This window comes from Natrix helvetica, assembly GCF_964273705.1.
Source record: "Natrix helvetica genome assembly, chromosome: 3".
Classification (NCBI taxonomy): Eukaryota; Metazoa; Chordata; class Lepidosauria; order Squamata; family Natricidae; genus Natrix; species Natrix helvetica.
The window spans coordinates 162,134,364-162,150,127 of NC_138549.1; positions in this window are offsets into that span (position 1 = coordinate 162,134,364).

Consider the following 15,764-nt stretch of genomic DNA (forward strand, 5'->3'; position numbering starts at 1 on the left):
TTATAAAATGGTATTAACACTTCATGTGATGTTGATTCTATCCCTCTGTTTATGCAGCCTAGAACTGTGTTGGCTTTTTTGGCTGCTGTAGCACACTGCTGGCTCATATTTACATGGTTGTCCCCTTAAATGCTTAAAGGTGAGTACAATCAACCAATGGATCAGTTTGCCTTCAGAAGTTGTAGGCGCTTCATGATTGGAGGATTTGAAGAAGAGACTGGACAGCCCACTTGCCTGAAATGGTATAGGGCAGGGGTGTCCAAACTTGTGAACTTTAAGACTTGTGGACTTCAACTCCCAGAATTCCCCAGCCAGCCATGCTGGCTGGGGAATTCTGGGAATTGAAGTCCACAAGTCTTAAAGTTCTCAAGTTTGGACACCCCTGGTATAGGGTCTCCTGCTTGAACAGGGGGTTGGACTAGAAGATCTCAAATGGTCCTTCCCAACTCTGTTATTCTGTTAATCTGTTATCTTTAATAAAATTACTTGGGGGGGGGGAAAGGAACATCAGAAAGAAATTTCATCCAATCTTTATGCCTGCAAATTTTTGGAGAAGATATTGGCGCTTTGTTCTCATCTATCTCAGAACGTAAAAAGCCAACAGGCAAATAATTGTTAGTCACCAGAGACTATATACCATATTTTTCAGAGTACAAGATGCACCGGAGTATAAGACACACCAAGGTTTTGAAGGGGCAAATTAAAAAAAAACTTTTTGCACTCTGCAAATCTCTCAAAAATGGCCTGGTTTTGCGAAAACGGGCCTGTTTTTCCCCCAAAAAAGGGCATGAATAGCCCATAGAAGGCTTGTAGAGTGCTTCGGGGGGGGGGGGCAAAAAGGAACAAAAATGGTCCATTTTTTGCAAAAACGGGCCCATTTTTTGTCAAAAAAAGGGCATGGATAGTCTTTAGGAGGGTTATAGAGTGTTGCGGGGTGGGGGCAAAATTGAGGAAAAAACAGCCTGTTTTTTGCTCATTTCTGCCCTCCCCAGCCCCCAGGAGCACTCTGAAAGCCTTCTAAAAGCTATGCATGGCCATTTTGGTGAAGGGGGTGGGGTTTCTGGAGGCAAAAAATGCTGTATTCAGTGTATAAGACGCACCCAGATTTCCAGCCTCTTTTTTGAGGGGAAAAAGGTGTGTTTTGTACTCCGAAAAATACGGTGTGTGTGTGTGTGTAGATATATAGATATATAATACACACACACATCATCAAGCATATATATATATATATATATATGTGTGTGTGTGTGTGTGTGTGTGTGTTGTATTTGTGCTGATAAATAAATAAAGGGAGACTAGTATGGATCAATTTCAAGCTATTTAGCTCTCATCAGCTAGCCATACCCTTACTGGGCATACCAGGGGTTGTAACACAAATACATATATACAAATACAAATACAAATGCATATGCATATGCATATGCATATACATATACATATACATATACATATACATATACATATACATATACATATACATATACATATACATATACATATACATATACATATACATATACATATACATATACATATACATATACATATACATATACATATATATATATATATATATATATATATATATATATTATCAAGCCACACCAAAACTCATGAGCTATATACTTAATTGTGTTTATGATCTCTGATATTTCTCCTGGTCATGTCATGTTGCATTATTGCTCTGTTTATCATCGGAGTGTAGCAAAGTGCAGTTCTTGTTGAAGAGACTTTGGATTCTTGCGATTGTCAAGTAAAGGTTTGACTTGCATCATATGTACAATTTCTCCTCTATCTTCAACTACTCGCCTCCCTTAGCGCTTCCCTTTTTCTGGCAAATTTTCCATTTTGAAATTGTTTAGTATAGAGGGGAGGGGGGGCAGTTATAAGTGGGAGGGGGCACTTATTCTTCCTCTTCAGAGTGAAAACAAATGTGTTTTTCTCCCAAATCTGCCAAGCCTGTGTTTTAATGATTTAGCAGATGGAGTTGGCACATGTAAACCTGGGAGATGCATCTGTCTGGTTTTTTTCTTCCAGTCTAAAGATTTTTTAGCTGCATTAATAGCACAGATGATGGTAAAATATCACCTCCCCAGGCTGCTTTGCTCTCCTACCATATAATGACTTTTAAAAGGAAGTAGATAGAAGTGAAAGAATGAGGAAAAGGTTAGAGAAATGCAACTGTGAAAACTTTAATAATTTCTGTCTGAACAAATTAGACTCTCTTACCGAATTCTTAGTCTCTGTGTTCATAGACTTCTAAGTTGCTTGCCAGCTAAACTTATCTGTTCCGATTTCTCAGTTCTGCTAATTATTTACTTATATATAAACAAACAATATGGCCAATAAGAACCGATGTTGCTTTTTTTTTTTTTCATTATGCTTTGGAATGTTGCACGAGTTCTACTTTTCAGACAAAACAGATTTCAAAAATCCTGCTTATTTGATCATAAGGCTCCTCTGTGAACAAATCTAAAAGAGCTGCCTGTGGCAAGATGTGTGGCAAATAAATGTAACACTATATAAATACTTAAAACAATTAGTCCCCTTTAATAATTTAAGCAGTACAATTAAACGCACAGTGGTAGATACGTCACAACACCTGACTGTTTTGGTTAAGGTCTTCATGGCAACCTCTATCAAGTGTGGTGGAATGTGGACCTGAAGAAGCAGTGTGGGGGACAGTTTTGGCAATATAGAGCTTTCCCAGAGAGAGACCTAAAATAACAAACTCAACAGTCCTAAACTGGATGGGTGATTGGGGAAGAGATTCAGGGTATCTACCCCCTAAAAATGTGATGGCAAACCTATGGCATTAAGGTGACCAACCGTCCTCCTTTAGGGAGGACAGTCCTTCTTTTGTAAGTTCTGTCCTCCCTTGAAAAGTGTCCTCCTACATGTCCTCCTTTTCGATATTTGAAGACTAATCTGTTGCATGTTATGTGACGTATTTGTATTTGACATGACAATTCGTCAAGACTCGGTATAGTGCGGTATAAGACGCGATTGTGAGATGCATGCACTCCGCACGGGAGACCTTGAGAGAGAGCGCCGCATGCAAGTGGCTTTGTTTACTTCTTACCGAAACACAACACGGCACATACGCAAGCAGTAGACTCACGGCACGTCGGCAATTGAATGACTCATGGTAATTATTTCTTTCTCAGTGAATATTCAATTATACAGAGGTAAGTACAATTCACGTTTTATTAAACAGTTTTTAATGGTGTTTTTTTTACTTCATCGCAAGTATATTTAATAGATATTGAATCTTGTGTTGAATTTTTATCTAAAGAAATGCTAGACATTAAAATAGACGACAATTGTCTCTTTGAAGAAATTAGAAGACTGAATGTATATTTCAATTCTGAAAAATTAATACAATGGGAAAATCAACATGTTGAAATTGATAAAAGATGGGTGGATATTTTCAGCCATTTCAAAAATGAACATATTCCATGTGAAAATTTATTTATACTTGTTCAATTTATGTTGTGCTGCCCTGGAACTAATGCAGCAGTTGAAAGAGTTTTTTTTCAATTACCAATGATATTTCTACAAGTGAGAAATCGAGATTGAATGTTGATACTCTAGCTGCAGCACTTGCCGTAAAATTCAATATGAAGGATATTTCTTGTTCAGATATTTCCAATATATTGTTAGAAGATGATACATTGACAAAAAATATTAATTCAATGGAAAAGTACTCATTTAAATAATAATTAACAGGCATGTAAGCATAATTACAATATAAAATATTGCAAATGTTTTTATTATGCATATATCATATTTTAGTGTATTATTGTTGCAATGAATAAAATATTTCTTTTATTTACGATATATTTTTTCCAATTTATTTGTCCTCCTTTTCATTGTAAAAAAGTTGGTCACCTTAGCATTTTGGACAATAGAACGTGTTTTGTCCTCCTTTTCATTGTAAAAAAGTTGGTCACCTTAATGGCATGCATGCCAAAGGGGGCAGGCAGAACCCTCTCTGAGGGCATGTCAGCCATCGCCCCAGCCCAGCTCCACCAGGATACATGTGCACCTTCCTGCTGGTCTTCGGGTCTCTGCCGCGCATGCAGGGGGCAAGGCACATGCATTTTGGGGCCTCATGCAATGCCTCCTGGCCCTGTTTTGGCTTTCAGGTTGGTGCAGGAGGCCTTCCATGGCCAAAACATGGTGCGGGGGAAAGCACATTGCATTATGGGTGCGGGCATGGACGCACGCTGTTGTGTGCACATGTGCTTTCAACACGCGATGACAAACAGGTTAGCCATCACTGCTCTAGAATTTCTCAGAATGTATCTAGTAGATTAGAGAGTTATAGCTTTAGTCTGGCAAGATTCTGCCCATTAGGTGTAAGCAAATAAAAGACTGAATTCAATTGGACATTGCTGTGTTGTCTCTGTCATAGGCCTGACACCAAGTACTAGTCTCTGATGTATTTGTTGACTGTTCCTTTACTGTTGATAATTTAACCTTAAAAAGCAGACTCTATCCACTACTTCAATCAGTGACGTGCGGTGAGGTTTATGTCTGGTGAGGCTGGTGACGTCATCAGGAAGGCGGAGAATTCTTAACAAGGCGCCAGCCACGACTCGGTTTCCAGGGTCCTTTCACGAGCCAGCTAGCAGGGAAATGGTAGCCGACGGTCCAAAAACTCCATCGCACTTTCTGCTTTCGCGAGCAACTTCCTGTAAACCTGCCATTGCTCAGTGCGAGGAGGGGAGCCGCTCGCGCATGCGCATTCACCCTGGAACATGAGCTCTGGTGTCAGAACCCGACAGAAGGCAGGGAATGGGACGTGTGCAGGAGGGAGGCTGAGGCTAGAGGAGCCTCCTGCACCTCCCTCTGTCCTGCACACGTGGTCCCATTCCCCGCCTTCCTGAGTCAACATGAAGGGGACCGCGGCTCGTGCAGTCCCATTCCCCGAGGCTCCTCAGCGCCTTTTCCCTTTTCCCTTTTTTTTCACGATGAGAGCGGTGAGGCTCTGCCTCCCCTGCCTCCCCTGACCGCACGTCCCTGACTTCAATATCTTCTTCGTCAATTCTAAAACTGATAGCTGTACCAATGATTGTTATTTATATTTAATCTTAGCCCTATTTTTTTTCACTGAACTCCTTCTCTTTTATTACTAAAGCATACTGCTACTTCTGCTGACTGCCAGTTGCCAGCAGTTCAAATCTCACCAGGCTCAAGGTTGACTCAACCTTCCATCCTTCCAAGGTTAGTAAAATGAGAACCCAGGTTGTTGAGGGCAATATGCTGACTATGTAAACCACTTAGAAAGGGCTGTAAAGCATTATAAAGCGGTATATAAGTCTAAGAGCTTTTGCTATCACTATCTGCATATTTAGTCATCAGAGTAGTGTCATCAGCATAATGCAGAGTATTTATGTTTATTCCTCCAATTTTAAAGCAATACTTATCTTCCTGCAATCCAGCTTCCTCCAATAACATTCTGCATCTATGATAAATTAGTAAAGGGAGAGTAAACATCCTTCTCTCACTCCTCTGACAATCTGCAGTCAGTCTGCTTCACCACATTCTGCCCACACTGTGACTTCCTGACTGGTTTTTAAATTTAATACAAAGACAATGAGATGTTCTGAGATTCCCATTTTCCTAAGCAAATTCCACAGCTTGACATGGTCAACACAGTCCAAGGGCTTTCTGTAATCACAGTCTGCCTTCTTTTTGATATTTCAGGAGGTTTTTTTTTAATTATTCAACATGCTTCCACATAATGACATGTGTTCCTTGACCTTTTCTAAAGCTAGCTTGATAAATCTTGAATGTTTGGCATTTCCATCTCAATGTCGGTCTCTAATTTGGGTTGGATGATCCAAAACATTATTCTGCTAGCATGTGAAACTGAGAATTAAATTGCACACTCTATTTAGTCTCCTTCCTTTGATCCTGGCATGTAACATGATCACCTCCAATCTGTTGACCACTGTATCATTCTCTATATTTTCTACCACAAGTTGGTTAGAATCCTTTTCTATCATTGCTTGCCATATTTCTGTAGATATTCCATCGATTCTGATAGACTTTCAATGTGGAAATGACTAGAAAGCTAATCTAACTTCATTGTCTAATTAATTTATAATTCCTGTCCCACAGTTTCTGCCATTTAAATAACTCTATTGTGTAACCAAAATTTTTGGCCCATACTATCATTGTCTCCTTTACTTGCTCTCCTTCCATTTTAATACTATACATACATACATACATACATACATACATACATACATACATACATAATTTATATTTTTCCAAAATTGAACTTTTCCCATCAAAATCAAGTACCTGTATATAACATTGGATAATTTCATCTCAGGCACATGTTTCACAGTAGAAAAGCAATGAACTCTCAGAGTTGCTCTTATATAGTTCTTACTTTTTTCTTCAGCCACAGTCTGAGTTATTATTAATGAGTCAAATGTTTGCCTTTGACACACACTGTTTGCAGAGGAAACACCATAGTTCATACTTAAACCATTCTCTAGCAGAATGTGATTGCTCTTTAACCTAGAAAGTTTTAGACACTCCAGAAAAAAAGATAGAATCAACTTCTGTCTTTCTAATTCAGTTTTAAAAGTAATAAAAGAATCCTTTGTTTTAAAAACTACTTTCCAAAGTGAAAGAGCCACACAACATTCTGCCATGGTTATTTATAAGGATTTCCCCCCGCTCTATGAAAGTTTCTTATTTTTGTCCTTATTTATAGAACCTTTCTTTCTTTTTCTCTTTCTTTCTTTCTCTTCCTTTCTTTGTTCCTTTATTATGTATACATCCATCCATCCATCCATCATCTCTTTATCTGTCTGTCCGTCTGTCTGTCCATCTATCTAGTTTAACCAGGTGGTGACCAGGGCATGAGTGACCATGCATAGGGCCCCTTGATTTAGGAACCTGAGCAACTGGCACACACAACACAAAGTTGTGCAGAGGCCATCTTAGCTACGACTGCCACATACTCATCAAGCAGGATTTGTGAGTCCAGAAGGATCCCTAGATTGTGCATGGACCTAGCTGGGGCTGAGGCAGTGGAGCCACAACTAGTACCAAAGAAGGTATAGTCCAAGAGCCAGGGGATATCAAAACATACACCCACTCAGTTTTGCCAGGATTCAGTTGGCATCTTACAGAACAATGTCAGAGAGCTGGTTTGAGAAGGACAGAGTCACCTTTCCATCTTGTCAATTAGTGCTGTTTTCCCATTTCCTGAAAGTCCTTGCCTATGCTCATTGGGTTGCAACTTTATAGGTGTTTGCCATCCACCTGGACTAGGAATGTTATGCCATCCCATGAATATTTTACTCTCCAAGTAGAATTGCTCAGAAACTTTCCAAAGTGATTCTATGCAGATCGCCTAAGTACCAGTGGATGTCATTTGATTTATACCTAGACAAGAAGTGCAGTTTCAGTCCCACCTTGAGCACCCAACAAACTGTGTGACCTTGGAGCATTCGTTTTCACTCAGCCCTAGGAAGGAGGCAATGGCAAAAACCATTTCTGGGGTGGGGGTGGGGGAAACCTTGCCAAGAAAACTGCAGGGACTTCTCCAGGCAATCTCCAAGAAGTGGACACAATTGAATGCCCCCCCCCCCCCAAAAAATAAAGAAGTGCAGCCATAGTATGCTAACCTAAAGATCAAGCTGCCATATTGCACCGAATGTAAGTTTATTCAACATTACTTCCAGATCAGACATTCATAATTTCTGGTTCTTCAATCTGACCAATTTGCCATTATACACATTAAAATAGCAATAGCTCTTAGACTTATATACCATTTCACGGTGCTTTACAGCCCTCTCTAAGCAATTTACAGTGTCAGCATATTGTCCCCAACAATCTGGCTCCTCATTTTACTGACCTTGGAAGACTGGAAGGTTGAGTCAACCTTGAGCCTGGTGAGATTCGAACTGCCAAATTGCAGGCAGCCAGCAGTCAGCAGAAGTAGCCTGCAGTACCGTATTCTAACCACTGCGCCACCACAGCTCTTAAAGGTCCTGCCTGTCCACTTTCTTCTCCCTCTGAAATGCTAGAACTGCAATTGGTTTTGGACCCAGAATACCATTTCTTTTAGTTTATCTCTTCTTAAAATGTTGGGTCTTCATTGAATACAACTCATTTTTTTATCTGAACTAGTGGTGGTATTCAGCCGGTTCATACCGGTTCGGGCAAACCAGTAGTGGTGACTTGCAGGTGAGCCCGCCCCCCCACCCCCCAGCTCTATGTTGTCTTATTTTGCCATGCTTTCTAAGCCATGTGCATGCATGCAAGCCTCAAGAGAAAGCAAAGCACATGCGTGAAAAGCACGCACATGCACAAAGCATGTGTGCATGCTAACAGTTTCAGTGCTTGGCGAACCAGTGGTAAAATTATGTGAAACCCACCTCTGATCTGAACCCATTTCATTAGCATATGAAACTGTACGATGCTCAGTCAAAGCATACATGCCTAATACTTTGGAAGGATTTTAATCAGATTTGATGCTTTTGAATGAAATGCACACTTGGCTGATGTCTCTCAAAGAGGGGCACATAATCCTACAATCATTAAAACTCTGATCTGGGTTTAATTGGTGCTAATGACAGGATGTCTATTTATTGCCTTGTTCCAAGATCAGAGTCCAGATATTCTCCTAAATTATATATGTTAACATTCTGGCTTCTGCATAAGTAGGAGGAAATGAAGCTGAAGAGGAGAGAGAACAATAGAGCCTCACGCAAAATAAATTGAGCAGCTCAAATGAGTTGCTAAAAAAAACAATCTTCTTGTTTATTTGCAAAGATATTTCTGTAAGACAATAAAGATCAATCACTTGCTTTTGATTGCTTAATAGCATGCTAATACATTTCATCTTTAACATTTTAATTTTTTTCCCCATAGAGCTCCTTAGTCACTGCAACTGAATTTTGTAAGCAGCTCATAACGATGAAATCTATATTGGGAGCAATATACTGCATGAAATAACCTAAAATGAAGACACTTTGAAAAGATAGGTCCCCTTGATCAAAACAATGGGGAGAATGTAATTTATGGCATATTGACTTATCTACAGTAAACCTTATTTATTTGTTTGTTGCTTGCTTTATTTGTACGCCACCAATCCCCCAAGGCTCTGGGCAGCTAACAATCAAGATCAGCATAAAACAAAAAAACGGCATGCTCAAAAACCATAAATAAATCCGCTTGTAATATAAACCAAATTGATACCATCAAAATAATAACCAGAAAGTAAACAAAGTCATTGGGCCATCAGATTCCAGCTTTCGCTCACAATATGGCTTCCTTCTATGCTAAATGGAAACAACTGGGTCCTAACTGCTCTCTTGAAACCTAGGAGAGACAGGCCCAACCAGATTTTTATGGTGAGGGATTTCAAAATGTGGGGCCGGTCATTGAAAATGCCCACTTCTGTGATCTTGCCAAATTTGTGACCTTGTTTGATCAGATGAGCAAATGATTGTGATCAAAAACAGACCTTCAAATTGCCTGGTCCAAGCTACATGTGGCTTTATAGGTGACAAAATATTGAATTGCACCCAGAAACCAACTGGTAAGCAATGCAATGAGATCGTTCATGAGCCTCGGTGGCACAGTGGTTAGAGTGCAGTACTGCAGGCTACTTCTGTTGCCTGCCAGCTGCCTCCAATTTGGCCGTTCAAATCCCACCAGGCTCAAGGTTGACTCAGCCTTCCACCCTTTCAAGGTGGGTAAAATGAAGACCCAGATTGTTGGGGGCAATATGCTGACTCTGTAAAACCACTTAGAAAGGGCTGTAAAGCAGTATATAAGGCTAAGTGCTATCCCTAATAACGGGATACACCATAATTGCCCAGGCTGTCTTATTTTGTGCCAGCAAAACTGTAGCTTCTCAAACTTTTCCAGGGCATTTTGAATGGTTTACGGCCCTGTTTTTTAAACTAGGCAACTTGAAGATGTATGGACTTCAGGTTCCAGAGTTCCCCAGCCAGCATGCTGCCTGGGGAATTCTGAGAGTTAAAGTTCATGCATTTCAGATTGCCAAATTTGAAGAACACTTTATTACAATAATCCAAGTGGGAGGTGAGTAATGCATGAGCAACTAGGGATCTAGGAATGGGCACAACTGGAGCAGAATATGTAACTATACAAAATCCCTCCTGGCTCCTAAGTGGTAGAGACAGAATGTACATCATCATATGAAAGTGCTTTTAGATTTTTCTCTCAAAGGGACCTTTCCCCATGGCTTTTTTATGACAGATATTGTTATCTGTATCGTTTAATATAGTCCTGCTGACAGTTCCAAGAAATTCTGAAACTTACTGCTTGATTCCTAGGACCATCCCTACCACCCTGGCCACTATTCCAGATTTTCATTGCAAAAGTAGAAGGAAGTTGGTTTGCTTGTCAGTGAAGAAGAAACAAAATTTAGTGGGCTATGATGCAGTGGTGGGATTCAAATTTTTTTACTACCGGTTCTGTGGGTGTGGCTTTTGGGGCATAGTGTGGCTTTGTGGGCATGGCTTTGTGGGTGCGGCAGGGGGAAGGATACTGCAAAATCCCCATTCCCTCCCCACCCCACTAACCTGCTTTCCAGCTCTGTTCTCCTGTTCAGGGCAACAAAAGAAGATCAGATGGAGGCTAGGAAGCAGCGGGGATGGGGACAGCCTATTTGCCGGTTCTCTGAACTACTCAAAATTTCCGCCACCGGCTATCCAGAACCTGTCAGAATTGGCTGAATACCATCTCTGGCTATGAGAGTAACTTTTGGAGACAGGAGGAAAAGCTGCAATCAGGGCAAGAGCCAGATAAGAGATATCTCAGCCCACATAAGGAATGGAGGTAGAACAAGCAACAAAGAAGGGACAACGCCCCCCGCCCCCCAGTTCTCTGAAATGTAAAATTAAAGGAGGTGGGAAATGGCTTCAGACTTGAAAGATTCTGTTAGTATAACCTTTCAATAAAGGGATAATTAGTACTCATGATTTTGGTTTCATTTCTGGATAACCTCAAAGAGCTGACACAAAGACTAGATAAAGGTTTCCCTTTCAGTCGTGTCCAGCTTTAGGGCACAGTGCTCACCTTCATTTTTTGGCCAAGGGAGCCAGCGTTGTCCAAAGAAAATTTCTAGGGTCATGCAGCCAGCAGGGCGATATGCCAAAGGCATACAGAATGCTGTTACCTTCCCACCAAAGTGGTACCTATTAATCTACTTGCATTTGCATGCTTTTGAACAGCTAATTGGGAAGGAGCTGGGGCAAGTCATGGGAGCTCGCCCATTGCATGGAACTCAGGTCTCAAACCCAGGCTGTTAGCTCTCCAGCTGACAAATTCAACATCTTTAACTGCTGAGCCATCACGGTTCCCTGACACAGACTACCTTCAAGTCAAATTGAACATGGATATATACACCTACATGAAAACAATGGGGAAGTGGGTGCTCATTGCTTTCTTTAGGGATCCCATTTCAGCTTCTTAATCTACCCTCAGCCAAGACATATTGAATGTCTGGGTAGTCTGCCATCCTTGTATTCAAGACTTCAGAATAGAGCAGGAAAGGACCTTGGAGGCCATCTAGTCCAACCCGCTGCTCAAGTAGGAAACCCTATGCCATTTCAGACAAGTGGCTGTCGGGTCTCTTCTTAGAAACTTTCAGTAATGAAGCAACTACAACTTCTGAGGACAAGCTATTCCACTGGTTAATTGTTCTCACTCTTAGGAAGTTTCTACTTAATTCTAGGTTCCTTCTCTCCTTGATTTGTTTCCACCCATTGTTCCTTGTCCTGCCCTTTGGTACTTTGGAAAAGAAATTGATCCCCTCTTCTTTGTGGCAGCCCCTCAAATACTAGAATATTGCTATCCTGTCACTCCTAGTCCTTCTTTTCTGTTGACTGGCCATACCTAAATCCTGCAACCCTTCTTTATATGTTTTAATATCCAGGCCTTTGATCATCTTCGTTGCTCTTCTCTGCACTTTTTGCAAAGTCTCAGTATTTATTTTTTGTAATGTGGTGAGATCCAACCTTGTTTAGCTTTTTTAACATATTTCCCCAAAGTTTAGAAAGCAATTTATAAATACAATTAAGCAAGCAGACAAACAAATGCTGAACACCTGCTGGAATCCTAACAGTGTGTACCTTTGCTTTGTTACACAGGATGTTCCCCGCAGTCTGTCTTCCTACCATATGAGGCATTCTGCAATATTTTTTTTTCCCTGAGACTTATTTCTTTTTCTTCCAAATCTCTTTAAAAAGGATTTAAAGGGTCTTTTAAAGATTCTTTTTAAAATGCCTTGCTGTTTGGTCCTTGCGATCTCCTTAGATTATATTATTCCTGCTACGCTTTCCTTGATGTTGTACCAGAAAAAAAGAAGACCAAGCATTTCATTTAAAAAAAAAAAGACTATGGAAAACCCCAGCTCTTTCTCTTCTGAAACTGTCCCTTTTTACCACACTGCCTGGTTAAAAAGAGAAGCAGCAACACTGATAAAAGAAGAGGAGGTGTAACCAAGAATAAATTATGTAGGTTATCTGCCGTCTTGATTTTCTACCATTCTCCCTGTCGTAAGCACCCTGCGCCTTAGAATATATCTAGAGCTGCAGTATGAGAGAAAGGACCAGACAGAAGTTCAGAAAAATCAAGTGGAGCTAAATTTTCCGTTCTATAAACCAGTGTTTCTGAGAGTTGAAGTCCACACAACCTAAAGTTGCTAGCGTTGACAAACACTGGGACAAACTAACAGCACCTAGGGAGTAGATTCTTAAGTTTCATTTTTGAATGTCACTTGAGTGGTGTGGTGGCCTAGTGGTGAAGACTCTTGCTTACCACTTGGAAGATTGAGAGTTCAATCCTAGGTAGTGGCAGGTGTTTCTCTCCTAGGGCTCAAAGAAAGAAAATATCTGATGGTAGAGGATGGTAGAGGACAGGAAGGCCTAGAGCAGTGGGTCTCAACCTTCCTAATGCTGTGACCCTTTAATATAGTTCCTCATGTTGTGGTGACCCCCAACCATAAAACTATTTTATGTTTTCCGTATTTTTTTGAAAATACATCTTTTCCGATGGTCTTAGGCGACTCCTGTGGAAAGGTCGTTTGACTCCCAACGGGGTCCCGACCCACAGGTTGAGAACCACTGGCCTAGAGAAATGTTGTCCATGGGGTCACGATGGGTCGGACACGACTTTGCAACTAACAACAGCAGCAACAATCCTGCAAATATAATGGGCGTCAGCTGAGAATGGCTATACAAGAAAACTATTCTTCTCATATTGTAGTCCTTATCTTGATTAACTGTGTAGGCTTATTTGCTACATTTCGGGGGGGGGATTCATCTTTCATTCCTCATGCTGTTTCAGGAATTACAAATCTTTCAGATGGCATGTTTTAAATATATTGGACAAACAAGGTTGGATAATATAAGAAGTAACACTTCACAAGCTCCATAATAACTTGGAAGCTTCCTAAATTGCCTGTCTATTCTCATAGTCAATAGCAGAGTCTTAAAAAAGCATCACACATGCAGCCTTTGCAAATTATTATACACTTTCCCCCTTTTAGAATGCAAATTAACATTTTATATTTGCGTATCTAGAACAAATTTCCTTAAATATTTAATGGCAAGTCAAAATATTACATTTACAAGTTCAAATAATAAAAAATTTATCAGTGTTTTGAAAAATTCAGTGGCTGGATTATACAAATTTGAACAGCGCCCAGAGATATACCTTAATGGTAAAGAAATATATTCTATTCAGAGCTACTGTTTGAATCTGAACCGCTTCAACTGAGCCATTTTGTGTGTATCTGTTTCTAAAATTAAAAAATGTACACAGGGGTTTTAGCACATAGAGAAATAAACAGAATTAGGACCAGATGCTGAGAAACAATGAAAGTATTTTAGCCAAATCAGATGTCTGGTACTTTGTTCTTCTATAGTATTGTGATATGTGATATATAATGAATATGTATATCAACGGCATTTAGACTTATATACAGCTTCATAGTGCTGTACCACACTCCCTAAGTGCTTTACAGAATCAGCGTATTGCCCCCAACAATCTGGGTCCTCATTTTACTGACCTAGGAAGGATGGAATGCTGAGTCAACCTTGAGCCAGTCAGAATCGAACTCCTGGCAGTGCGGCAGAGTTAGCCTGCAACACTGCATTCTAGCCACTGCCCAGCATGACGCTTAGGTATATATTGGGCATATATTCACTATATCACATATCACAATATGTATCTGTGTGTGTGTATATACTGTTCATGTATACATGCACACATCAGAGGTGGATTCCTACTGATTTGGCCGAACCGGTAGTAATTTGACAGCCTGGGTCGCTGGAACTGGCAGCACCCTAGGCCTGCCACACCCCTGAACCAGTTCTCTTGTTTTTGCATTATGTGCATGCGCAGAGCAATTTTTGTAGTATTGCACATGCGCGCATGCACAGCCCATCCCTGAGCAAACCAGCAGTAGCGACAGCTGGAACCCACCCCTGCACACATCCACACACACATATGTATAATGCACTCAGAGGTGGTATTCTACCGGTTGGGACCAGTTCGTTCGAACCAGTAGCGGAAACCACAGGTAGACCTGCCCACAAGTCCTGGCTCTACGGCATCCCATATAGGCCATTTTTTCACCAAAAGTGCATGTGCGGAAGGCTATGCTCATGCGTGGAGGTGGCACGCATGCACTCACATTTGTGAACCGGTAGGGAAGGTAAGTGAATAACACCCCTGCATGCACTCACTCACACACACATGCTAGAGAAAGGGGGGTGGGATATGTCACAGACCCTGCCAGTTAAAGAATTTTTACTGGTAGGAGTAGCCTTCTCAGCTGTTGCCCCCATTCTATGGAACATCATGCCCTCAGAAGTGAGGTTGGTTTCCACTCTTCTGCCATTCCAGAAGAGTTTGTAGACCTGGCTCTACCCACTGGCATGGGGATCGAAGGATGGTATTCAAACTTGAGGGGGGCTAGTGGTTTGAGGGTGCTCCCTCTGTCTCTTAGCTTTTTAGTTCTGGTTTTTTAAATTGTATGTTTTTGATAGTATAGCTTTTATTTGTAAACCATCGTTGAACTGTAGGAGCCTCGGTGCTCTCTGAGCTTGGTTGTTTTTCTTGCTGACATTTTGCTACCAAACTAGGTAACATCATCAGGGCACATCTCCAGGAAAACAACCCAGCTCAGAGGATCAAGGACCCTCCCTCTACATTTATGTATTGGGATATGTTCCAGCCTGTCTGGGCTTAAGAGGGGGAGAGCATTTGGAATGTAGCACAAGCTAACATTGCTGGGACTTAAGAAGCAAAACCTAAGAAATACAGGTAGTCCTCAACCTACGACCACAATTGAGCCCAAAATTTACGTTGCTGAGTGAGAAATTTGAGTGAATTTTGCCCCACTTTACGACTTTACTTGTCACATTGGTTAAGTGCATCGCTGCCGTTGTTAAAATACTATCACAGTTATTAAGTGAATCTGGCTTCCCCAATGACTTTGCTTGTCAGGAGGTCATAAAAGGGGACCCCGGGGACACTGCAACCATCATAAATGTGAGTCAGTTGTCAAGCATCCGAATGTAAATCACCTGACCGTGGGGATGCTGAAACAGTCATAAGTGTGAAAAAAGGTCATAAGTTGCTTTTTTCAGTGCCGTTGTTAACTTCAAATGGTCACTAAGTGAACTGTTGTAAGTCGAGGACTACCTGTATTGTTATTGGTGGTTTGTTGCAGAGTCAGCCAGATGTTCATA